At 40.6% G+C, this 26,898-nt stretch overlaps 1 protein-coding gene across 3 annotated transcripts in view; it reads left to right on the plus strand.

The window, feature by feature from the left end:
* Positions 1 to 26,898, plus strand: part of arhgap17b (Rho GTPase activating protein 17b) — a 78,862-nt gene that overhangs the window by 1,203 nt on the left and 50,761 nt on the right. The gene's annotated exons all lie outside the window — the stretch shown is intronic.

Consider the following 26,898-nt stretch of genomic DNA (forward strand, 5'->3'; position numbering starts at 1 on the left):
TGACGACCGTCTTGGATCGTCCCGTGTCGTCTTGTCCTATTGCTGTGGGCGGTGTTGGACTGGGAACACGTAGCCTACAGTTACCTGTACACTTAATTAGATAAGAAAGTTATAAATAAAAGCACTGCACATATACCCTACTAACAAATGACTGCCAGAAGGGGAATGTACCTACTTATTAAAGTTTGAGAAAGTGAAGGTCATTTCATATAAATAGCCTATAATATTCCTTGTTGTGGCCGCCGTCATGTTTTTCCAACCTGGTAAAGTTTGCTGCGTAAGGGATTTTTTTTTCTCCAAGGTAGTGAAACAATAGACTTCTCACTTTTTTTGAATTTTAATGTTTGCCTGTGAAAACTAGCAGTTAAATGGAAACTGCAGCCACCCCCCACCCCCCATAAAACGTATTGTCCTCACATAGATGCCGCACCCCCTCCTTAGGCGCCACCAAGGGGCTTTTTTTGCTCAAGACCCCAAGCACCCTTAAATTGCACCCCTAAAAGATAAAAATAAAAAAAATATTGAAAAAAATATTATTTTCTGAGATCATGGTCAGCGACAGGGTACAAACAAGGATAAACAAAACTCTCAGTCGTTGGAACTTGGAAATGTCAGTTTTTCTTTAGATAATACCATTTATTTTATCTAGAAAAATAGCCTGGTTCAGGTGACAGAGTATAAGGTCAAAATGGTACTATGTCTGCCTGACCCACAGACACCCAACATTCAATTAGAATAACGTTATTAATTCATATGGATTAATTTATACCTCTTAATAGTTTATATACAATCTCTATTCCGTGTTTATGTTTGCCTTGTCACCACTGACCCCATTGACCCGTGCGTCCCTATTCTGGGAATCCCTATTACTTCTGCAAACATTCCACATCTAAGCTCGTTGTGAGCTTGTAGATCGGCCATCTTCGGGGAAAGATATTTAGTGTATAGGAAGGGGCCTAGTAGTACAGAGACCGCTGGGGGACTCTGGTCAACTAAGTGGTTTAAATCAGTGGTTCTCAAAGTTCCAGGGACCCCAGTTTGTTATGCATTTCTTTTTAAAAGATATATTTTTTAGCCTTTTCTGCCTTTATTTGGATAGTACAGTGAAGATCTACAGGAAACGGGGATAGAGAGACGGGGAGTTCGGAAATCAAACCCACGACGGAGTGATATGCGCCTTGACCCAGTGTTGATTTTGACAGCAAATTTTAATTTAGTTTTAGTCATAGTCTTTTGAATAAATTTGTTATTTGTTATATTGTTATATTAGATCTGCTATTTTCAGAGAGCAACACCTGAGCATAAAGCATAGTCTTTTAGTTCTACTGGATCTCTTCTCCACTAGTCCACTCCCTAACATTTTAGTCTAGTTTCTATTTGTTGACGAAATTGTCAATATATTTAGTCTTAGTTTTAGTCATCATAGCTTAGTTTTTATCTAGTTTTTATTTAGTTTTCGTCAGTGAAAAAAGGTATTCGACCAACATTTTTCGTCATAGTTTTAGTCGACGAAATCAACACTGCCTTGACCACAAGGCCATCAGTGCATTGCTCTGTCTTGACAGAGTGTACATATGATACCAAATAGCACCTCGCCCATTTTCCACTGTAAATTCATGTAAGTCAGGGGTCTTCAACAGGGGGTCCAGGGTCCCCTAGGGGGTCCTCAGAGTTACTACAGGGGGGCCGCCAAATCTTTGTGTGATAGGATATTGTTTTTACATTAACCAATTGAACCCTACCATCCCTATTTTGAGGAGAACTTTAGCCAAAAATAGCAGATCTACAAGCTCACAACGCCTCGCACTGGGAGGTATTGTGAGCTTGTAGATCAGCTATTTTTGGGAAAGAGGTATGGTGTAGAGGGAAAAAAGAGCAGACTAAGTACAGAGTGAAAGGTGAAGTTTACTAGGTATTGATGGTTTAAGTGGTTAAATGTCTGAAAAAAAGTTGAATCTGCAACATAATTTGATACAATATGTAGTGGGGGTCCCTGTGTCATCTCTCTCTCAGCTAGGGGGTCCCTGCCTGAAAAACCCCTGTAGTGCATTCACAACTAATGCTTTTTACTAGTCGACTCATTTGACCAAGTAGTAGTCGACTAGTCGAAATAAAAAAAAATTTTTAGGGGGGGGCATTGTTTTAATGCCATCCTACTACTATATTACTATTATTATTATCCTCCTGCCCTTATTTTTATGGCGTTTTAAGGGAAGCGCTTCTGGCACAGCAGCACAGCACCACAGCAGCGTCTCCAAGGATCCCCATTGCCCAATAATAGGCTTTTATTGGGCATACTTTTGACCCCCTTTTGATAAAAAATAAAGTCAGGAGGATAATAATAATAGTAAGATGGGCCATTAAAAACAAATTACCAAAAAAAAGAAAAGAAAATGCTTTTTTTTTTTTTTTTTACTATTCGACTAGTACCAACAAAGTCGACTAGTGGTTATACTAGTCGACTAGTGGTTATACTAGTTGACTAGTCAACTAGTTGGTGAAAGCCCTAGACCCCTGATGTAAGTGGTATACTATTCATTAATGCTTCACTAACTAATTATAAAGATGATGACACCATTTCTGTCTCTACTTACTCTGCTGTCTCATCGGTGGGCTGTTGACTATAGTTAAGAAACCATGTGCCTACCAATGACATCATCGTCGGGTGGGATTCCAGGCTAATGGAAACTAAAGCCTTCTGTCTTCCTGGAAGGTTAGCCATGCTGGAATGGAAGCCATTGTTCTCGCATCAATAAAAATACAAAAAATACAAAAAGAAAAGAAAATCTTGAAATGACCAGTGGTGGAAAAAGTAAAAGTATCAATACTGCAATATAGAAATACTCTGTTACAAGTAAAAGTCCGGAATTTAAAATGTACTTGAGTAAAAGTGCAAAAGTATTGGCATCAACATGTACTTAAAGCACCAAAAGTAAAAGTAGTCTTTATGCAGAATGTCCCATTTCAAGTTTTCAAATTTGAAATATAGCCGATCTACAAGCTCACAATGCGTCGCATCGCGACGCATTGTGAGCTTGTAGATCTGCTATTTTCAAATGGCCGAAATGTATATAGGGCTGAAGTGGTTAATGTATATTTAGTAATAATATTCCAAATCTACAAAGTAACTAGTAACTAGTAACTAAGTTTTCAAATAATTGTAGTGGAGTAAGAGTATAATATTTATCTCCGAGATGTAGTGGAGTAGAAGTAAAAGTACTGAAAATTGGAAATACTCCAGTAAAGTAAAAATACCTCAAAATTGTACTTAAGTACAGTACTTGAGTAGATGTACTTAGTTACTTTACACCACTGGAAATGACCACCCGATGCAGGTTTCTGGACCCGTAACTGGTCCATTTGGTTCCTAACACAATGTTTTAGCAGGGAACTTTGAGAACCACTAAGTTTAAAGTGGTTAAAGCTGCTAATGCCTGATGGCTTTTCTTATCTGGATCAACAACCAGCAGCTTGTTATTTTCACATTACAGCATTCTGTAGCTGACGGTGTTATCTTTTATCCTCTTTTAGTGTTACATTAGCTCTGCATCCTCGCTGCTTCTTTCTCCCTGGAGCTTCTTTGGATCGCTGAGAATGTTCCGTAGATCCATAGACCTTGTGAAACTCCGTGGTCGGTGCAGACTGACAGCATGCTCACAGATCAGATAGCTATCTGTGTAGCTATGCAAAGCACCCGCCCAGCACCCAAAAGCACCCGAAAGCACCCGCCCGAACTCAACAAGCCAAACATTCCTCCAGTTCCTCCTTAACTCATTCAGACCGGGAACCCAATCTGCGTCATTTTAAGATTTCTTTGGGCTATTAAAAAATAGCAGATCTACAGGCTCAGAGCTTGTAGATCTGGTATTTTTGAAAAATCGTGAACAATTTGTGCAAATCTTTCAATACACTTTTTTTTTTAAAGCAAACACTCAAATCTCTGGAACAACATATTTTGAGATGGGGGGTCGCGGGGCCAAATGCATATAATTTTGGGGGTCTTCGACATGAAAAAGTTTGAGAACCACTGATTATAGTTACTAGATGTCAGGGCATCTAGGCCCGATCCGATTGGTCCAGACAGCACTGGCCTAGTCACTCTGCACACACGTCATGCGAAATCCGGCCCCTCTGGCCTCTCCTCTCCTCTCGGCTCCTCTCCTCTCCTCTCCTCCCTCCCCGCTTTGCTTTGCGGCCCTAACCTCTAGTCCCAACCTCCCAACCTCGGTCATGTGAGAGGAAGAGGTCAGACTTCCTGTCTCTGGTTGCTATGGTTACCTGCCAGATCAGGCTGAGGGTCTGATAGGCAAATCAGAGAATCAATCAAGCCGAGAGTCTGATCACCGATGGAGGTGGGGTAAGATGCCTAAATCATAGCCATAGCTCTGATCAACAGTCTGTGGCGGGTCTTGGAGGCATGTGGAGTGATCCTCTGCTTGCGAATCCCGGACGAAACTTTCTGAGCTTTTGTCAATTATATAGTAGTAAGTAATTATATATACGTTACATATACGTATTTTTTTTTTTGTAAACTGTTAGGATTTAGAAGACATTAAAAGAATCCCCCAGAAGCAAAGATTTGAGTTTAAAAAAAAAATCGCTTTAAAAACTATATATATTTAAAGATTTGCACACATTTTCACAATTTAAATAAAATAGCAGATCTACAAGCTCGTAGCGCGGCACTCGGTGCCGCGCTACGAGCTTGTAGATCTGCTATTTTTGAATAGCCCAAAGAAATGTAAAACATGACACAGATGTGTTCCTGTTCTTAATGGATTAAACAAGGACTAATATATATCGTTGTTGTTGCTGCTGTCGGGGGGGAGAGACCTCTTATCTCCATGTTCTAACTTTTTGTGGGCGTTCTTCATAAATCAACGCCGTATACTTGGGCTGTCAACTTTCCTCAGAAATTATATTCGAATATTGGTATTGGTATATTGGTAAAATGTGCAGATATTCGAATATATTTGAATATTATTATTATTATTATTATTATAAAAAAAATTATATATATATTTATTTTCATTATTATATATTTTTTGACAGAAACAAGTACAACAAACTATGTATCAAGTGCTCGGATCCAATACAACATATCTTTTGTTTGTTTTTATAACTTGATACATTGTTTTTTGTATTGTCCCTGTCAAATAAACATAAAAAAATATATATATTCGAATATTAATTTTCCTATTCGAATATACATATTTTACCAATATTCGAATAATATTCGAATATGGAATATTCGTTTGACAGCCCTACCCTATACTTGATCATCCTACAGCAGGGCCCTTCAACGTTTTCAGGCCAAGGACCCCCTGGCTGAGAGAGAGAGAGAGATGAAGCAGGGACCCCCCTCTGTATTCTATAAAATTGTGTTGCAGATTAAACTATTAATGCAGATTAAACTTCTTTTTTTTAACTTGGTCTGCTCTTTCCCTCTACAACACCTATACCTCTTTGCCAAAAAATTGCAGATCTACAAGCTCACAAGGCGTTCCCCCTGTAGTAACTCTGAGGACCCCCTAGGGGTCCCGGACCCCCTGTTGAAGACCCTTGTCCTACAGCGTTGCACGAAACGATCAAAAGTAGCAGATCCGCAAGCGTTTTGGACAGATGAGGTTTCACAAAACAGTCTTTTTTTTACCCATTTGGTTAAGCAACTCTGTCTTCAGAGAGATTAGTTTCATAGCACAGTAAGGGTGGGTTCAATTAATCAATACGGCAATAATCGTATTCCTTTGGCGATAACCGTATCGATACAGAGGCTTCCATATCGATACGGCAGGAAATGCTGTAGTAAACAATGTGAGTACTTTTTCCACCACTGTCACTATGACAACATAAACAAACCACAGCCACGTCACTATGACAACATAAACCACGTCAAGTACATACTGTTGTACAAGTCTTGCATGGTGGAGAGCTCAAACTCGACTGCCCTTTTTATTGAGAAATTGCAGACATTTATCGGACTCGCAATCAAACCACACCTCTCTAACCTCTCACAGTAAAATCCAGAGGGCTAATTTAAACTCTTGACACATGTACAAATGGAGCCGTAAACATTTGTACACCCTCAGAGTTAAATTGTGCAGGCAGCGTGTGATGTTGTGTGGGTGAGTGTTAGGATAAGGATAATTCCTTTTAACAGGTCGTTCATGAAAGTCCTTGCGGTCTTGTTTCCAATGAGAACCTGTGAGCAATTGGGGTTAAGAGTCTTGCTCAGGGACAAATTTCATATCATCGGCACATATGCTGGGATAGCCTGGAATCGAACCTGGGGCAACCAGGGCCAGCTCTGGTTCCCTAGGCGGGCTCACTAACCACTCAGCTATGGCCGCCCCAGTAAAGTGTTTTGGTTCAGGACGGGCCCGGCGGAGGGGAGGAGGAGGGGGGGGGGGATTTGTGGACGTAGGTCTGTGTTTCGGAGAGGGGCGGGGGGGGGGGGGGGGTGAGTAGTTGTGGAGTAAGCGTTTCCATGCTGTTGACATTGACTCAGCAGTGGGCTGTGGATGTCACACAAGCCTCTATGGTGTAATTGAATAGAGGGAAGATCGTGTGTGTGTGTGTGTGTGTGTGTGTGTGTGTGTGTGTGTGTGTGTGTGTGTGTGTGTGCGTGTGCGCGTGCGCGTGTGCGTGTGCGTGCGCGTGCGTGCGTGCGTGTTGATTTCGTCAACTAAAACTGTGACAAAAGATGACAGTCGACTACCTTTCTTCACTTACAAAAACAAAATAAAAACTGAGCTATGATGACTAAAACTATGACTAAATATACTGACTATTTCCTCAACGAATAGAAACTAGTCAATTAGAATGTTTGGGAGGGACTAGTTAGTGGAGAAGAGATCCAGAAGAACTAAGATAACTCATCATGGGTTTGCGCCGGTGTCATAGACTGAAAATAGCTCACAACGCGAGCTTGTAGATCGTCTATTTCCGGCATGCAGCATGAAGTGAAAATCATTCCGATGCCATCACGGCCCGCCAAAAATAAATTGTAGTCGACTAAATCAACTGTAGATTTAGTCGAATAAAATCTTATGATATTTTGCCGACTAAATCCAGTAGATCCAGTAGAAGAGATCCAGTAGAACTAAAAGACGATGCTTTATGCCCAGGTGTTGCGCTCTGAAAATAGCAGATCTACAAGCGCGACGCGTTGTGAGCTTGTAGATCGGCTATTTTCAGCACGCAACCAAGCGTGCAATCAGCCATGACGGCGCCATCAAGGCACCGCCAACATACATTTTAGTCGACTAAATCAACTGTAGATTTAGTCGACTATAATCTTATGATATTTAGTTGACAAAAACTAGACAAAAACTAAAACATTTCAGATGACTAAAATATGACAAAAACTAAATGGAAAATCTGATTCAAAAGACTATGACTAAAACTAAATCAAAATTTGGTGTCAAAATTAACACTATGTTCTTCCTCCTGCTGTCATTTGTCCCTGGACTGTTGGTATGTGCCTGTTTGCTCCCACCGCCACCACAGCACCACCAGTGGGCTCTGCTATTGGTTCTGTTCCCCATGGGGGGGGGGTTGTTATTGTATATCTATCTCCCTGCTCTTAATGGTTAATGATGGCTGTATGATTGTGCTGAGCAGGCAGAAAAAATATAGCAGAGCCTGAACGCCAAGATAAAGGACTATATCCACACTTGTATTCTCAGTCTATAATAAAATATTGGTTCAAACTATATTCGTGAGTTATCTGACGGAACTAAAACTAAATCAAAATTTGCAGTCGAAATCAACACGTGTGTGTCGCGCTGCCACACGTTGTGAGCTTTTAAATAGGCACACATCTAGCTGCCACTTGTTTTGTTCTGCATACGTTTAACCCATTAAACGCATCTGAGTCATTTTTAGATTTCTTTGGCTATTTTGGAAAAATCTTGAAAATCTTTGAAAATCTTTGAAAATCTTTGAAAATCTTTGAATATATATATCTTTTTACATTTTTAACTCACATCTTTTGCTTCTGGAAGTCCCTGGAACAAAATGTTTTACAAATGTTTGCTTAAAAAAATAATACTCAAATAATAATACTCAAAAATGTGCACACATTTTCACGATTCCAAACAAATTGCAGATCTACAAGCTCATAGTGCGGCACTCGGTGCCGTGCTATGAGCTTGTATATCTGCTATTTTTGAATAGCCAAAGAAATATAAAAAAATACACAGATGCGTTCCCGGTCTTAATGGGTTAAATAAGGAAAATAAAAACAAAACAACGCATGGTGGGTACTCGAGGCTATAGGACCAAAATAACCCAGTCGGTTATAAAAATAGAACATGCTGAAGGAGAGCCACAGCGAGCCCTTCAAGACGGGTTACAAGAGACAACAGGATCAATGCAAATTCATCACCACAGATCTATCATCAGAAGTACATCAAAGTAGTCGTCCAACCTGTACCTTCTGTTTCTCATTAGTGTACTTTATAACCTGTATTTAACCACTTAACCACATCAATCCTAGCGTCCCTATTCTGAGGCAAACATCTGTGAGCTTGTAGATCGGCTATTTTCGGTGAAGCTCCGGTCAACTAATATAGGGTTTAAAGGGATAGTTCGGGGGCACGGTGGTGCAGTCGGTAGCGCTGTCGCCTCACAGCTAGAGGGTCCTGGGTTCGATTCTCGCCGGGGACGCTGTGGGCACTGGGGGCGTGTCCTCTCCTCCGCGTCATCAGTGCCCATACCCTAAAGGTGGGGTTGGCGAAAGGGCCTACTCTGTGTGGAGTTTGCATGTTCTCCCCGTGTCTCCTAGGGTATTTCATACCCTCACAAAAACATACAGTAATCCTGGTCGCTGTACCGCCTCCCCCATGACAGCCGGGGCGCCTGATGGAGGGGAAAGGAACTGGTTGGAATAACGTGTTCCTTCCACGCGCTACGTCCTACCAGGGAAACTCCCCCCCTGTCAGGTGACAAGAAGGTCAGTTGGCTCTCATGCATTGAAGGAGGCATGAGCTCGGCCCTGGCCTCCCTAGGCTGGCGGGGGGAGTGTAGCGCCCATGATCACTTAGATAATTGGCACCTGGTGAAAAAGGGTTACAAAAAATTAGTTAAAAAAAAGGGATAGTTCACCCCCAAATTAACTTTTTTTCTATCGATTCATCACCCCATGGAGACTTGAATATTATATGTTTTTGGTTTTTTTCCGCATGCCTAAGCCAATAATTTGATGACTGGCAGCGGTTCCGGTAGGAGATACAAAAGAGTCTCCTTTGTGTCTCCTACCGGAACCGCTGCCTACCGGTCCAGTCCACTGGGTCATCAAATTGTCTTAGGAATGCAACAAAAACATATCCATGAATTCGAGTCTTCATGGGTGATGAATCGATAGGAAAAAAATATTTTTTTGGGGTGAACTTTCCCTTTTTAAGTGGTTAAATGACGTTGCCATTTCTTGACGGCACCTCGCTAACTTTGTAAAATGTGACAAATGCCAGGACCAGCAAAAGATGGTTGAGAATTTAATTGAATTCCATTCCATTCCATTCCATTGTATTGTAGAGTCACTGGCCTGAGGACATGATGTAGGTGTACATAATAAAGAGCAGTGAAACCGGCTTGGTTTCCTGCATCAGCAAACCCACATACTCACTAGAGCGGAACTGAAACCTCCATTTTTTCGTGTTATTGGTAAGACCTGACATAACTGTGCCCACCGTCCATAAGCCGGGAAACCGCCGGGAACGCATCCGTCCAATCCAATCCACTTTATTTATAGAGCACATTTAAAGCAAGTAACAAAATACTAAAATGTATATCTATCTCCCTGCTCTTAATGGTTAATGATGGCTGTATGATTGTGCTGAGCAGGCAGAAAAAAATGTAGCAGAGCCTGAACGCCAAGATAAAGGACTATATACACTTTTGTATTCTCAGTCTATAATAAAATATTGGTTCAAACTATATTCGTGAGTTATCTGACTGAACTAAAACTAAATCAAAATTTGCAGTCGAAATCAACACGTGTGTGTCGCGCTGCCACACGTTGTGAGCTTTTAAATATGCACACATCTATAGCTGCCACTTGTTTTGTTCTGCATACGTTTAACCCATTAAACGCATCTGTCATTTTTAGATTTCTTTGGCTATTTTGGAAAAATCTTGAAAATCTTTGAAAATCTTTGAAAATCTTTGAATATATATATCTTTTTACATTTTTAACTCAAATCTTTTGCTTCTGGAAGTCCCTGGAACAAAATGTTTTACAAATGTTTGCTTAAAAAAATAATACTCAAATAATAATACTCAAAAATGTGCACAAATTTTCACGCTAAAAAAAAAGGCAGATCTACAAGCTCATAGTGCGGCACTCGGTGCCGTGCTATGAGCTTGTATATCTGCTATTTTTGAATAGCCAAAGAAATATAAAAAAATACACAGATGCGTTCCCGGTCTTAATGGGTTAAATAAGGAAAATAAAAACAAAACAACGCATGGTGGGTACTCGAGGCTATAGGACCAAAATAACCCAGTCGGTTATAAAAATAGAACATGCTGAAGGAGAGCCACAGCGAGCCCTTCAAGACGGGTTACAAGAGACGACAGGATCAATGCAAATTCATCACCACAGATCTATCATCAGAAGTACACCAAAGTAGTCGTCCAACCTGTACCTTCTAGGGGTGTGCCGATATATCGTCCCGCGATATATCGCGATACGTTTTCGTGACGATATGTATCGTTTTTTTTTTTTACAATAATAATAATCAGGCATGCAAACAGCCCCGAGGTGAAAAGGGTGACAACATGTTTTTTTTTTTCGGGTCAGGTCACACTATTGCCCTATTTGGATTCAAAACGGCTATTGTAGCTGAAAAGCTACAAGTTTGCGTCTGAATAATGCAAAAACAGAATTATTTGTTTGCATTTTTTCTCCCCCATATATTTTCATAATAAAAAAGTGCGTATCGTATCGAAATCGTATCGAAGTTGTGAGCCAAATATCGTATCGTATCGTTTGGTGAAATTAGTGTATCGGCACACCCCTAGTACCTTCTGTTTCTCATTAGTGTACTTTATAACCTGTATTTAACCACTTAACCACATCAATCCTAGCGTCCCTATTCTGAGGCAAACATCTGTGAGCTTGTAGATCGGCTATTTTCGGTGAAGCTCCGGTCAACTAATATAGGGTTTAAAGGGATAGTTCGGGGGCACGGTGGTGCAGTCGGTAGCGCTGTCGCCTCACAGCTAGAGGGTCCTGGGTTCGATTCTCGCCGGGGACGCTGTGGGCACTGGGGGCGTGTCCTCTCCTCCGCGTCATCAGTGCCCATACCCTAAAGGTGGGGTTGGCGAAAGGGCCTACTCTGTGTGGAGTTTGCATGTTCTCCCCGTGTCTCCTAGGGTATTTAATACCCTCACAAAAACATGCAGTAATCCTGGTCGCTGTACCGCTTCCCCTATGACAGCCGGGGTTCTGGGTTCCATAGGCTGGCAGGGGGAGTGTAGCGCCCATGATCACTTAGATAATTGGCACCTGGTGAAAAAGGGTTAAAAAAAAAGGGGAAAAAAGGGATAGTTCACCCCCAAATTAACTTTTTTTCTATCGATTCATCACCCCCTGGAGACTTGAATATTATATGTTTTTTTTTTCTTTTTCGCATGCCTAAGCCAATAATTTGATGACCGGCAGCGGTTCCGGTAGGAGATACAAAAGAGTCTCCTTTGTGTCTCCTACAGGAACCGCTGCCTACCGGTCCAGTCCACTGGTCATCAAATTGTCTTAGGAATGCAACAAAAACATATCCATGAATTCGAGTCTTCATGGGTGATGAATCGATAGGAAAAAAAATATTTTTTTGGGGTGAACTATCCCTTTTTAAGTGGTTAAATGACATTGCCATTTCTTGACGGCACCTCGCTAACTTTGTGAAATGTGACAAATGCCAGGACCAGCAAAAGATGGTTGAGAATTTAATTGAATTCCATTCCATTCCATTGTATTGTAGAGTCACTGGCCTGAGGACATGATGTAGGTGTACATAATAAAGAGCAGTGAAACCGGCTTGGTTTCCTGCATCAGCAAACCCACATACTCACTAGAGCGGAACTGAAACCTCCATTTTTCAGTGTTATTGGTAAGACCTGACATAACTGTGCCCACCGTCCATAAGCCGGGAAACCGCCGGAAACGCATCTGTCCAATCCAATCCACTTTATTTATAGAGCACATTTAAAGCAAGTAACAAAATACTAAAATAACACACAATAAACAGGACAACATTAGACACAATGCCTAGAGGTAACAGCAGCTTCTCAGTCTGAATTTTCAAACGCCAAGGAGTACCAAGTGAGTTTTTAAACGTGATTTAAACAGACAGGCAGGGTTTGAGACGCTCTAACATGGGGTGGAAGCTCGTTTCACAGTGTGGGCACTACGGCGGAAAATGATCTATCTCCCCGGGTTTTCAGCTTTGTTGCTGGGACATAACCCTTTAAGACCTGAATTCTGCCGATTCTACAAATGTCTTCTAAATCTCAACATTATTCTGAAAAACGTATGTTTCTATATCAGTGGTTCTCAAACCTTTTCATGTCGAGGACCCCCAAAATGTATGTATTTGGCCGCGGACCCCCATCTCAAAATATGTTGTTCCAGGGACCCCCAGAAGCAAAGATTTTAGTTAAAAATGTTCGCTTTAAAACAATATATATTCAAAGATTTGCACACATTTTCATAATAATAAAAAAATAGCAGATCTACAAGTTCATAGCGCGGCACCGAGTGCCGCGCTATGAGCTTGTATATCTGCTATTTTTGAATAACCAAAGTGTAACGCTAATAGGTAGCTCCGATATGTACAATGGTGCCAGTCCATTTAAAGACAGGTAGTTTTTGTCATTTAGAAAATAGTTAGATAAAAAAAATTGGGTGACAATATACTTCATTAATGTCTAGTTATGTACATTGAGTAAAAATTGCCTCATCCATCATGGCTTCTCTATTGTTAGCAAAACATGCTAAGGGTTCTCATCCTCCGCAACACCCATTCTCATACACCGCTACAATTTTAGGGTAGTTGCGGTAGAGAGAACTTCTGTTTCGGTAATGAGAATTTAATCATCTCAGACTATATTTTAAATAAAATATGAACTATTCATTTAAATATTATTTATTAACTGTAGATATTTATCTTTATTTCCTGTTTCATAAAAAGAAAGCTTCAGCAAAGACTAGGCTGTCAAAAATCTGAGAAAAATCTGCTAAAGCTTTCTATGGAGCCCATGCCTATAATACATTATAAACATATCTATAATGCACTATAATCTACTTAAAATACTGCATAATTACTTAAAAGCACTCATACATATTTATTTTCATAACAATAATCATAACACAAAGCCATTTATAATGAAATGTCAAGTAACATTATACTTCATAATTGTTGGACACTCACTGACTTTTGCAAGGATCATAGTGTCTTTTAATTCTTCATACAATACATTTTAATCATTTGAGTTATGCATTATAATTACTGTTAATGGAATCTCCCCCTACCTATCCCTCCCTCCCTCCCTCCCTCTCTCTCTCTTTCGATGAGTGGCGTCACACACAACATCCCCTTTCCCTGTTTCCCCAACTCTCTCCCTTCCTCTCCCTATCTGCCCCTCTCTCTATCCTTCTCTCTGTCTGTCTGATGTGAACCGTTAGGCTGATCCCCCTGAAATCGGACACATCCATATTTGGGCATAATGCAGGCATACAGATAACCGCCCACCCCAACATACAATTGAGTTGATATATCGGCACACCCCTAGTGTCTATTCTACCCGCACAATAACCTGGTCGATGCTGGGTACCGACAGGCACACAGTGCTGATGTCACAGTACTGATCATATATTTGAAGTCATAGACCGGCCTCCAAGTAATCTGTCATATGACACTGACAATCTACAGTACAAGGCATCACTTTGGAACCTATTTCAAGAGAGCCTCCTTCAACCACACAATAACCCGTCCAATGCTGAATACAGATTCTAGGACTATTCTAGGCCAGCCTATTTGCATGGGGCCATGCATATTGTGAACGTACTGCTATGCGGCCAGTCAGGGACCGCAAACGTGAGGTGATGAAGCTGGCGGTTTGGGTTGGCCAATCAGGGAAACCGATACATACAAACTCCCGAACACACTGGGAATGTCTGCCTCTTTCTCAGACCCGCGGGCCAACAGATACAGATATTTGTGATTTTTCTGTCGTCGGAACCTGTTGGTCCATCCGAATTGCCATTCGGCTCCGTACAGTTTGAGACCATACGGTCGGACGTTTTCCGAGTTATGCTAGGGACAAATCTAGTGTGACACATTACATTAGTCATTTAGCAGACGCTTTTATCCAAAGCGACTTACAATAAGTGCATTCAACATAGGTAGGGAACGAAACTACTAATCACCAGAAGTCTTAAGTGCATTTTCTGCTAAAACAGGCAGCCAAGAGTATACCTAGCGCTAAGGTAAAAGTGCAATATATCAGCTACCTACTTTCTTAAACAGATGAGACAAATAGCAAAATCAAATGAGCAAGAGCTAAAACAAATAAGTGTATCGACTAAACAAGATCCAATAAAACAATACAATAATAAAACAAGAGTTCGTACACTAGTTAACAAGTAGGCAAGGCGAAGAGGAAGGGTAGTGTTTCCTGAAGAGGTGGGTTTTCAGCCTGCGGCGAAAGATGGGCAGTGACTCTGCTGTCCTGACATCAGTGGGGAGTTCATTCCACCACTGTGGGGCCAGAACAGAAAAAAGTGTGACCGTGTAGATCGGCCAGAAGGACCCTTGAACGACGAGGCAATCAGTCACCCCGAGGTGTTAGACCGTGTAGATCGGCCAGAAGGACCCTTGAACGACGAGGCAATCAGTCACCCCGAGGTGGCAGACCAAAGTGGTCGACTTACAGGGGTGTAAGCATCGACCATAGCCCGGGGGTAAGAAGGAGCTGTTCCTTTCACTGCCCTATAGGCTAGCACCAGGGTTTTAAACTGGATGCGGGCCGCTACGGGGAGCCAGTGTAGAGAACGGAGAAGGATAGTTGTGTGGGAGAACTTGGGGTGGTTGAACACCAGACGAGCCGCAGCTTTCTGAACAAGCTCCAGAGGTCTGATGGCAGATGCCGGAGCACCAGCAAGGAGGGAGTTGCAGTAGTCCAGGCAGGAGATGACAAGAGCCTGGATGAGCACCTGGGCTGCCTTCTCCGTGAGGGAGGGGCGAATCCTCCTGATGTTGTAGAGGAGGAATCTGCAGGACTGTGTCACCGATGCGATGTTTGCCGAGAACGATAGTTGATCGTCCAGGGTCACACCCAGATTCTTACACATCCACAATACAGTAGCAGCTCTTAGGGCACTTCACAAACATGACTGAGCAGGAAGTAAAACTATGAGTACCGGTATATGGAAAAATGCTTTGTTAATCAAAGTCAGAGGGAAAAAAACAATATAACCAAAACCTGTAAAGATCTCACTGAAAATAGCAAGTCTACAAGCTTATAACTTGTTACGTTGCAACACATTGTGAGGTTGTAAATCTGTAGAGTTAATGGACGCGGTTCTTTCTATTACTTTAAATCAAGCCCCCAGAACCACGGTAGAACAGTTAAGCGGCCAAGCCTGGTGGTCAAATCTGATATTGCAACACTTCCGCATTTTGCTTGTGCATCTGCCGTTTGTGCGCCTGCTAACGACGTGTCATGACCCACGAACCAATGGAATGGACCCATGGAACCAATATGGAACCAATATTTCTTACTTCCGGGTGCTTCAAAACGCCACTGAGAAATGTCATTGAAATTAATAGCTAGGGGCGGGGCAATCCGCCCTCTAGATATTATAATTCTATGCTTTAAATGGTGTGCACGTTCTCGATTGTGAGCAGTTTGTGTAGCACAGTTCAATGCAACATTGGTCCTGGAAGTATTTGGAAAATCAACAATAAACGTTAGGCTATCGATTATGTGATGTCGCTGCATCGTTGAGAATCGTCCACGTCCGCATCTATATGCATCTTAGAATCGACAAATGTCCACACCTCTATTGTGGGTAGTTTGAAGCCAGTATAGGATGTAAAGTCAGCTATGACATCACCTTGACGATATTGTACCCAGCATTGCCCACATTATTGCACAGTAGTTCAAGACCAGTCCATGACGTCAGTAATCTATGGCAATCATGACCGTTCGGACATAACCCGGCTAGACAGGCGGACACAAAGACATGGCATCCGCTTTATCTAACAGACAAGCTAACAATGTTTTGGTTTGCTATGTATTATCAGCTTGTAGATCATCAGTACCCATTGTCAGAGTAGGCTACTGAGTCTATGACTTCAGTACTATGACATTAGCAGTGTCTGTCTGTCTGTCTGTCCATCCATCCATCCATCCATCTTCAACCGCTTATCCCGAATCAGGTCGTGGGGGTAACAGTTCCAACAGAGATTTCCAGTATTCCCTTTCCAGAGCAACATTAGCAATTTTCTCCTGGGGGATCCCGAGGCGTTCCAAGGCTAGTGTGGAGATCAAATCCCAATCTGGTCCTTGGTCTAACAGGAGGTGTCCTCCCAATGGGACGTGTAGCGAGGACCTCCCTAGGGAGACGCTCGGGAGGTATCCGTACTAAATGCCCGAATCACCTAAACTGGCTCCTCTCCAAGTCAAGGAGCAGCGAGCGATTTTACTCTGAGTCTCTCACAGATAACTGAACTTCTCACCCTATCTCTAAGGGAGAGGCCGGACACCCGTCTGAGTAAACTAATTTTGTCCGCTTGTATCCGCAACCTTATTCTTTCGGTCATGACCCACACTTCATGACCATAGGTGAGAGTAGGAACGAAGATTGCTCGTTATATGAAGAGCTTTGCCTTCTGGCTCAGCTCTCTTTTCGACAGTGCGGTACAGCAACTGCAATACAGCTCCTGTTGCTCCGATTCTCCGACTGATCATTGTTGATCATATATGATGTCAGTACTATGACGCCAGTACTGCATGTCTGCATTTATACTTGTCTGTTTCATGCTTATATTGCCATGCTTATTGCAAGTATTTTTTCTGTGCCCAAATTCTTCTTAGCATGGTTGTTCATAATGAATATATTGACAGATCAGAACCCATATTTTAGTGTTTTAACCATACCTCAGACTTAGTAGACTTATTATCATTACCGAAATCATCAACCTCATCTCCGAAACATACGTATCATTACCGCAACAGGTGTTCATTTAATGTTAATTTAATATATAGAAAAATATACGTTTTCTTTTAAATACATGTGCAGAATCTATGTGTTATGTTCTTTCAGGATTGCCATATCATTTTGAAAACATATCAGGTTTCAATGAAATATCTCAAATATTGGGTTGTAAATTATGAAAGGTGTTGCGGTAATGAGAGAAATCAGTCAAATTCAAATAAAAAAGTAAAAATTTACAAATATATATTATTTCACAGTTTAAGTAACTGTGCATGACTGTTAATAATCCATACTTATTTTGGGCAAAATTATTAGCTTTCCTAATGGTCTTGACGTTTTCAGACTGTTGCGGTAATGAGATTTTTATGGACACGTTTTTGAAAATATGCTCAAAAAAGGTGTTAAATTGTCATTAAATATTTTTAAATTAATATTCACAAACACTTAAGACCTTGTTAATAATGCTTAAAAAAGAAATTTCTTGATAAAAGCCTTTTTAAAAATGTCATGCTGAAATTTTTAAAACCAAGTGTTCGTGAGAATGACCCGTGTAACCACTTTAACCATTATTTTATACTTTGGCTATTCTAAAAAATAGCAGATATACAAGCTCATAGCGCAGCACCGAGTGTAAGTGTCAAGCAAAAGCAGTGGCAATCAAGCTTTAGCCGATTTACAAGCTCACAACGCTTAAAAAAAAAAGTATTTCGCTCAGCCAGCTGGCTCCCAGGACCCTTTGGCTCCATCCAGCACTTGGTTGGAGGAATCCTATTCTTAGAATGCTATCCCCTGACCAGCCTCCTCCGCTGTGTGCTGCTCGGCTCTAATCAATGCTAATTCAATATTGATAGGAATCTAAAAATTGCCTATGAAGCCTTTTTGACCTCCAGGGCCGAGCTCCTCTGTATCACTCCATATTGTAGAGATATTTCGGTCTGCAATAATGCTATGTCATGCTATCATCACACAGCGTTTTAGGTGAAATGTTATATGTTAGACCGAGACGCATCTGTGTCATTTTAAGATTTCTTTGGCTATCCAAAAATTGCAGATCTACAAGCTCATGAGCTTGTAGATATGCTATTTTTTGGGGATAAATCGTGTTTTTTTTGCAAATCTTTGAATATATATGTTTTAAAAGCGAAGTTGGAGCACCGCTGATATAGTGATATATACTGTTAGGATTTAGAAAACATTTTTAGATATGTATTTGGCCGCGGACCCCCCATCTCAAAATGTTTTGTTCCAGGGACCCCCAGAAGCAAAGATTTTAGTTACAAATGTTGGTTTTAAAAAATATATATATTTAAAGATTTGCACAAATTTTCAAGATAAAAAAAAAATAGCCGATCTACAAGCTCACAACGCGTTGCTCTGCGACGCGTTGCGAGCTTGTAGATCGGCTATTTTCAGCATGCAACCAAGTGTAAAATCAGCCATTACGACGCCATCAAGGCACCGCCAACATACATTTTAGTCGACTAAATCAACTGTAGATTTAGTCGACTATAATCTTATGATATTTAGTCATTTCAGACTAAAATATGGCTAAAACTAAATGGAATTTGATTCAAAAGACTATGACTAAAACTGAATCAAAATTTGTCAAAATCAACACTACCAAGCACGCACGCGCACTGCACGCACGTGCACCGCACGCACATCACGATTATTTTAGACTTTCGTCTCGACTATGAGTAATGAACGATTATTTACACTTTTTTTACACGCTGCCCTCATACTAGTTCTCTGACAAGCTCTGTACTGTAAATATTATGAGCTCGCTATTTTGGCACGCCCCCGCCATTGTATAATTCAGGGTTGCGTGGTTAGTCAGACTAACAGAATGTTTTCGTGTCGATTCGTTGATGCTGTATATATATATATATTTATACCTGTGTACACGCGCATTTGAGCTAAATTAAGTTGGTTGACGTTCAAATTGTCGGTTTCTCTTTCTATCTGTATTTTCGGTTGACAGTGGTGTAAAGTAGCTAAGTACATTTACTCAAGTACTGTAGTTAAGTACAATTTTGAGGTATTTATTTTACTTTACTGGAGTATTTCCAATTTTCAGTACTTTTTATGCTACTCCACTTACATCTCAGAGGCAAATGTTGTACTTTTACTCCACTACAGTTATTTTAGAAAACTTAAGTTACTAGTTACTTTGTAGATTTAGATTATTATTACAAAACATACATTAACCACTTCGGTCCTGTATACATTTCGGCCATTTGAAAATAGCCGATCTACAAGCTCACAATGCGTCGCACGCATTGTGAGCTTGTAGATCTGCTATTTTCATTTTTTTTGTTGACATTGTAGACATTTGAAAACGTGTGAAATGGCCGGGACTTACTGCATACTGAGTATTTTTACTTTTTTACCTTATACGTATATTTTGATACCAATACTTTTACTCAAGTCACTTTTGAATTTTGAACTTTTACTGAGTAACAGAGTATTTCTATATTGCAGTATTGATACTTTTACTCAAGTAAAACATTTGAACACACACACACACACACACACACACACACACACACACACACACACACACACACACACACACACACACACACACAGAGCACTTTGGATGAAATGGCCTGTGGCGTTCTCTCATAACTGGGGGAGTAGGTTTCCTACACTGATGAGGTAAGCACATTATGGCCTGGGTGTAACTTACACTCTCATGGCTCTGGGCTTATCACAGCGTTACACAGTAAAAACCCTCAGTGTTCATTTATCCATTTCACAACCCTGTGCACAAATGGAACCATTTCCATTTGTTTATTTGTTTTATTTATACTGATGGCCTTAACGTCAGCTAGTCTTCCTGTGGGTCCCAAGACATTAACACATTCACTGCCGGGGGCTTTCTAATGCTGGCAGGTAAGCTTCTGCCAGCATTTTTAAGCATTCTGACAAATTTTTCAAGAACCTCAGAATATTTATCGCCAGTGTGATCGATCCCCTGATGGTTGCTAATCACGGAGGAAATCACTGTGCTTTACGTGGAAAAAATAAAATGTCATCGTGACCTCCCGTTCTCTTGTTATACACAGTTGAAAATAGCATGTTTCGCCGAAAATACACAGTAAAACAAAAAGTACACAGGACCGAGATACAGGATTTTAAAGTTAACCAGGAAGTGAATGGAGCAGTAAATCTTCGGACCACGTTATCTTGGGTTCTGGATGTTTTTCCCGCTTTTTTTTTAAAATCACGGACATATCCGTGAATGCCGCTGAACGGGTGGATTTTAAATCACGGAGATATGATCCCTGGCTAAAAAGCTTTTTTTGCACACATTTTCACGATTTCTTTAAAAAAAATAGCAGATCTGCCAAATAGCCAAAGAAATCTTAAAGTGTGTGTGTTCAGTATGCATTATTAGGTAATGGCTCTAGTGATGTGGGAGCCAGTTAATTGATCCCAGTGAGCTTTAAGGTCTGTTTGGGTTGAAAGGTGGGAGGAGATAAAGGGGTCTGTCGAGACTAGAGACCTCCTTTTGTGTGTGTGTGTGTGTGTGTGTGTGTGTGTGTGTGTGTGTGTGTGTGTGTGTGTGTGTGTGTGTGTGTGTGTGTGTGTGTGTGTGTGTGTGTGTGTGTGTGTGTGTGTGTGTGTGTGTGTGTGTGCACAATCTGTGAGAGTGTGTGTTTGCATACATGCAAAAGCAGTGGTGGAAGAATTACTCAGATATTTTACTCAAGTATTGGTAGCAATACCACAACATAATAAAATAAATACTGTTACAAGTAAAAGGCCTGTGTACAAAAGTATTGGCATTAAAATATACTTAAAGTACCTAAAGTAAAAGCTCTAATGTTTGAAAATAGCAGATCTACAAGCTCACAACACGTCACATCGCGACATGTTGTGAGCTTGTAGATCAGCTGTTTTCAAATAGCCTAAAGGTATAAAATAGGGCTGAAGTGGTTAATGTATGTTTTATAATATAATAATGTATATCTGCAAAGTAACTAGTAACTCAAGTTTTCAAATAATTGTAGTGGAGTAAAAGTACAATATTTGCCTCTTGAGATGTAGTGGAGTAGAAATAAAAGTAATTGAAATTGGAAATACTCAAGTAAAGTACAAATACCTCAAAATTGTACTTAAATACAGTACTTGAGTACATGTACTTAGTTACTTTCCACCACTGGAAAAAAGTCAGAGAAATGTACTGTTTCCCCTTATTATAACCCCTAGAGACTGGGAGGGGTATGTTGATGATTTCGATGATGATGATTATGATAATGATGTCTCACAGGAGGATGCTATAATGTATACATCAGTGGTGGAAAGTAACTAGGTACATGTACTCAAGTGCTGTACTTCAGTAAAATGTTGAGGTATTTGTGCTTTACTTGAGTATTTCCAATTTCCAATACTTTTACTTCTACTCCACTACATCTCAGAGTTGGATATGTCTCCTTTCAACGCACGGACAATAGCACTGCGTCTTTCTCCGTTCTCTACACTGGCTCCCCGTAGCGGCTCGCGTCCAGTTTAAGCTAGCGCTAGCCTATAGGGCAGTGAAAGGAACAGCTCCTTCTTACCTCCGGGCTATGCTATGGTCGACGCTTACACTCCTGCCCGACCACTTCGGTCTGCCGCCTCGGGGCGACTGGTTGCCTCGTCGCTCAGTGGCCGATCTACAGGGTAACGGCTTTTCTCTGTTCTGGCCCCACAGTGGTGGAATGAACTCCCCACTGATGTCAGGACAGCAGAGTCACTGCCCATCTTTCACCGCAGGCTGAAAACCCACCTCTTCAGGAAACACTATCCTTCCTCTTCGCCTTGCCTACTTGTTGTTGATTAAAGTTAAACGCCCAAACACACCCATGACTAATTCAGGGCTGTTTTACCACATAGCACCTTGGTGCACTGCGCACATTACCGCACTCATAATAGCAGAATGGCATTGGTCACGCCTCCACGTCTTAAATTAAGGAATAAGACCTGGCGGTACTTCAGTCACGCAAAATAGGGCCCTCAGTGTCTCAGAGGATGTTAATTAATTCCTCCACACACACACACACACACACACACACACACACACACACACACACACACACACACACACACACACACACACACACACACACACACACACACACACACACACACACACACACACACGCACATTTGTGTGTGTTGTCATTGCTGTTGTATGCTACTGACTCTCCTGCCAGTGACGTAGAGCCTTTTTTGTTTAAGAGACTTTTTTTTGTTGTTGCCTATGATGTAGTGTTGATTTTGACAGCAAATTTTGATTCTAGACTAGTTTTAGTCGACTAAATATCGTAAGATTATAGTCGACTAAATCTACAGTCGATTTAGTCGACTAAAATGTATGTTGGCGGTGCCTTGATGGCGTCGTAATGGCTGATTTTACACATGGTTGCATGCTGAAAATACACTCTGAAAATCTCTGAAAATACGCTCTGAAAATAGCAGATCTACAAGCTCACAACGTGTCGCGCTGCGACGCGTTCTGAGCTTGTAGATCTGCTATTTTCAGAGCGCAAGCACGCATAAAATGACTTCTACTGGATCTCTTCTCCACTAGATCCCTCCCTAACATTTTAGTCTCGTTTTTATTTGTTGACGAAATTGTCAATATATTTAGTTTTAGTTTCAGTCATCGTAGCTTAGTTTTTATTCAGTTTTTATTTAGTTTTGGTCAGTGAAAAAAGGTAGTCGACCAACATTTTTCATCATAGTTTTAGTCGACGAAATCAACACTGCTACAATGCCACGCAAGGTTGAAAGTGGTCGATATAAATTAAAGTGTTCACGTCGTTAAGAAAATGGAGGCCTGTGTTGTAACGTCAGTGAATTGTGGAAAATGTAATCTAATTGTTTACTTCTTTAAATGCTGCGACAGCAACAGTAATAGAGGCCTTGCTCTCTGTGTTTGGATAGCTGGCTTTATTCCAGCACGGCTGTCTTCTGTAAACCAAGGTAATCACTGTCGGAAGAAACATTTTTTTTGCCTAATTTCTGTGAAGTGGTACCGTTGGTAAAACATCGTAAGAGCTGCATTGTGACTGGATCCACCAATCAGACACCACATTAGTACATTTGTGTTGATATAACACCTAGCTATTGTTGTTTTGCATATGCAGTAGTAAAAACAAACGATAGAGGAGGGAGACCACTGTATAATGCAAAAAAATAAGAATAATGCCTTGAAACGTCTATTTTACAACTTTTTGTTCAGGCAAATGAACAAACAATTTGGCTTAAAGATTACAGACTATTTTCAGAAATGCGTTATGTAGTGTAATATCTCTTCCTCGGGCAGCGATGACAGCAATACAGCACATGATACAGTAGCAGTGTTGATTTTTTCACTGACGAAAACAAAATAAAAACTAAGCTATGATGACTAAAACTAAGACTAAATATATTCGTCAACAAATAAAAACTAGACTAAAATGTTAGTGAGGGACTAGTGGAGAAGAGATCCAGTAGAACTAAAAGACAAGTCATTTTATGTTTGGTTGCGCTCGTGTGTTGCGCTCTGAAAATAGCAGATCTACAAGCTCACAACGCGTCGCAGCTTGTAGATCGGCTATTTTCAGCATGCAACCAAGTGTAAAATCAGCCATTAGTCGACTAAATCATCAGTAGATTTAGTCAGAATTTGTTGTCAAAATCAACACTGTACAGTAGTAACTGTTGTTTATTCCGACATCGACTCAATTTCAACTTTAGTGTCGCATCAAAACATTGGTTGACTTGAAATTGTTTTTCCTACAAAGCTCCCATCAAGGAATAGTTCACAGGAAAGAGAAGAAGAAGGCCAGTGATCAAAAGGCCAGATATTCCAAAATATTCCTGATGAGTAGAGTAAAATATACATTATGGTGCATAATGCAGTGTACAAAACCGGTCAGGTATCCCAAATATTCCAAGATAAATGCTGAGTCGGGTAACAGCCCTAATTCATAGTTTCCAGAGCTGAAAGCATGTGTTGTGTTGTTGTGTTCAGAAACACAGTCATGTTGCCTTGGCTTGTGCCTTCAGACTTAAAGGTTATGGAATGAGGTCACAGTGCTGAATCAGTTCACACTCTTCCTCATACATGTGCTGCTGTGTTTGAGTCACGAACACACACACACACACACACACACACACACACACACACACACACACACACACACACACACACACACACACACACACACACACACACACACACACACACACACACACACACACACACACACACACACACACACACACACACACACACACCCCCCACCCACACACCTCTAGTGTCCTTGTTGTCATAACAAAACTAGGTGGACATGACGCAACAGGAAGTGTGTGTGTGTGTGTAACTAAGTAACTACTTAAGTAAATTTTTTAAGTATTTGTACTTTACTTGAGTATTTCCAATTTCCAATACTTTTACTTCTACTCCACTACATCTCAGAGGCAAATATTGTACTTTTACTCCACTACAATTACTACTATTTGAAAATAGCCGATCTACAAGCTTACAACGCGTCGCATCGCGACGTGTTATGAGCTTGGAGATCTGCTATTTTCAAACATTTTTGTACTTTTACAGTACTTTTTAGTACTTTTACTTTTGGTACTTTAAGTACATTTTGATGCCAATACTTTTGTACTTTTACTCAAGTACATTTTTAATTCTGGACTTTCACTTGTAACAGAGTATTTATATACTGCAGTATTGTTTTACTTAAGTGAAGAACTTGAGTACTGTGTGTGTGTGTGTGTGTGTGTGTGTGTGTGTGTGTGTGTGTGTGTGTGTGTGCGTGTGCGTGTGCGTGTGTGTGTGTGTGTGTGCGTGCGTGCGTGCGCGTCTCTCTCTCATAAAGCAGGGATCAAACAGGTCCTCCTTTATGGAAAACAGCCACAGGCTTCACAGACCTGTTTAACCCATTAAGACCTGGAACTTTGTCATTTTTAGATTTGAGCTAAAAAAGTATTATTTTACGCTTTGGGCTATTCAAAAATAGCAGATATACAAGCTCATAGCGCGGCACCGAGTGCCGCGCTATGAGCTTGTAGATCTGCTATTTTTGAAAATTCGTGAAAATGTGTGCAAATCTTTGAATATATATATTTTTAAAGCGAACATTTTTAACTCAAATCTTTGCTTCTGGGGGGTCCCTGGAACAAAATATTTTGATGGGGGTCCGCGGCCAAATACATATAATTTTGGGGGTCCTTGACATGAAAAAGATTGAGCACCACTGATATAGAAACATACGTTTTTCAGAAAACAGTTGAGATTTAGGAGACATGTAGAATCGGCTTCAGGTCTTAATGGGTTAAGTGGCTTGTGTGTGAGGGGGGTGGGGGGGGGGGGGGGGCTATAGAGGCCCATTCTTTGCCAGGGGTTTAAAAAGCACATTCACAAAATGACGTTCGAAGTATTTTTCACTGGTAATGAACATTCCACAGATTTTTGTTATTCATATAACAGTGGTGGAAAGTAACTTAAGTACATTTACTTAAGTACAATATTGAGGTATTTGTACTTTACTGGAGTATTTCCAATACTTTTACTTCTACTCCACTACATCTCGGATCCAAATATTGTACTTTTACTCCACTACATATATTTGAAGACTTTAGTTACTAGTTACTTCGTAGATTTTGATTATTATTACAAAACATGCATTAACCACTTCAGCCCTATATACATTTCAGCCTTTTGAAAATAGCAGATCAAAATTGAAGATATTTATACATTTGAAAACTTGAAATGGGACATTGTGCATAATGAGTTCTTTTTGTACTTTAAGTAAATTTTGATGCCAATAGTTTTGTACTTTTACTCAAGTACATTTTGAATTCCGGACTTTTACTTGTAACAGAGTATTTCTATATTGCAGAATTGATACTTTTACTTAAGTAAAACATTTTAGTACTTTTCCCACCACTGTATAACAGTGGGTTACAAAGTCTTAATGTTAGTCCACAGACAGACCGACATGCTCAAAATTAATATTTATTTTTATTGTATTGATGTACCATGCTGGTCTTTTTTAAAGATAAAAAATAAATAAATCTAATAATCATTCATACAGGCTATGTAACAATTCTGTATCAATACATAGCGTCATCTTTAGTTTTATAGTGTATGTGTGAGAGCGGTTGGACTGTCATGTCATTGGCTCAGGCGTGGAGAGTTTGCTTTCCTCTTGCTATTTCAGCTGCATGTTTTACTACAAGTTGGCTCTTGCTTTAGTTGCTCTTAAGAGAATAGTTCCAAGTGCTGTTGGGCCCACAGAAAGCTTTCAGACTGCATGTTACCAGCATGGTAAATGGTGCATATATAAAGCGCTTTTATCCAAAGCGCTTTACATAGATTGTGCATTACATTCACCCATTCACACACACATTCATACACCGATGGCGGAGGAAACCACGCAAGGCACCAACCTGCTCATCGGGAGCAATTAGGGGTTCAACGTCTTGCTCAAGGACGCTTCGACACTAACTCTGGGGGAGCCCTCACGTGTAAAAATGCATCCCATCAAACTTTCAGATGCTGTTTTTCTCCCAGTGTGGAGGAAGAAAGCTAAGGATTTTTACTGTGATCTCTTGCTCTTGAAATAATATATTCCTTGGTTTCTGTTGTGTGTAAACAATAATAACAAATTCAAAGCAGTTGTCCC

The sequence above is a fragment of the Gymnoscopelus braueri genome, assembly GCF_963280865.1.
Source record: "Gymnoscopelus braueri genome assembly, chromosome: 13".
NCBI lineage: Eukaryota > Metazoa > Chordata > Actinopteri > Myctophiformes > Myctophidae > Gymnoscopelus > Gymnoscopelus braueri.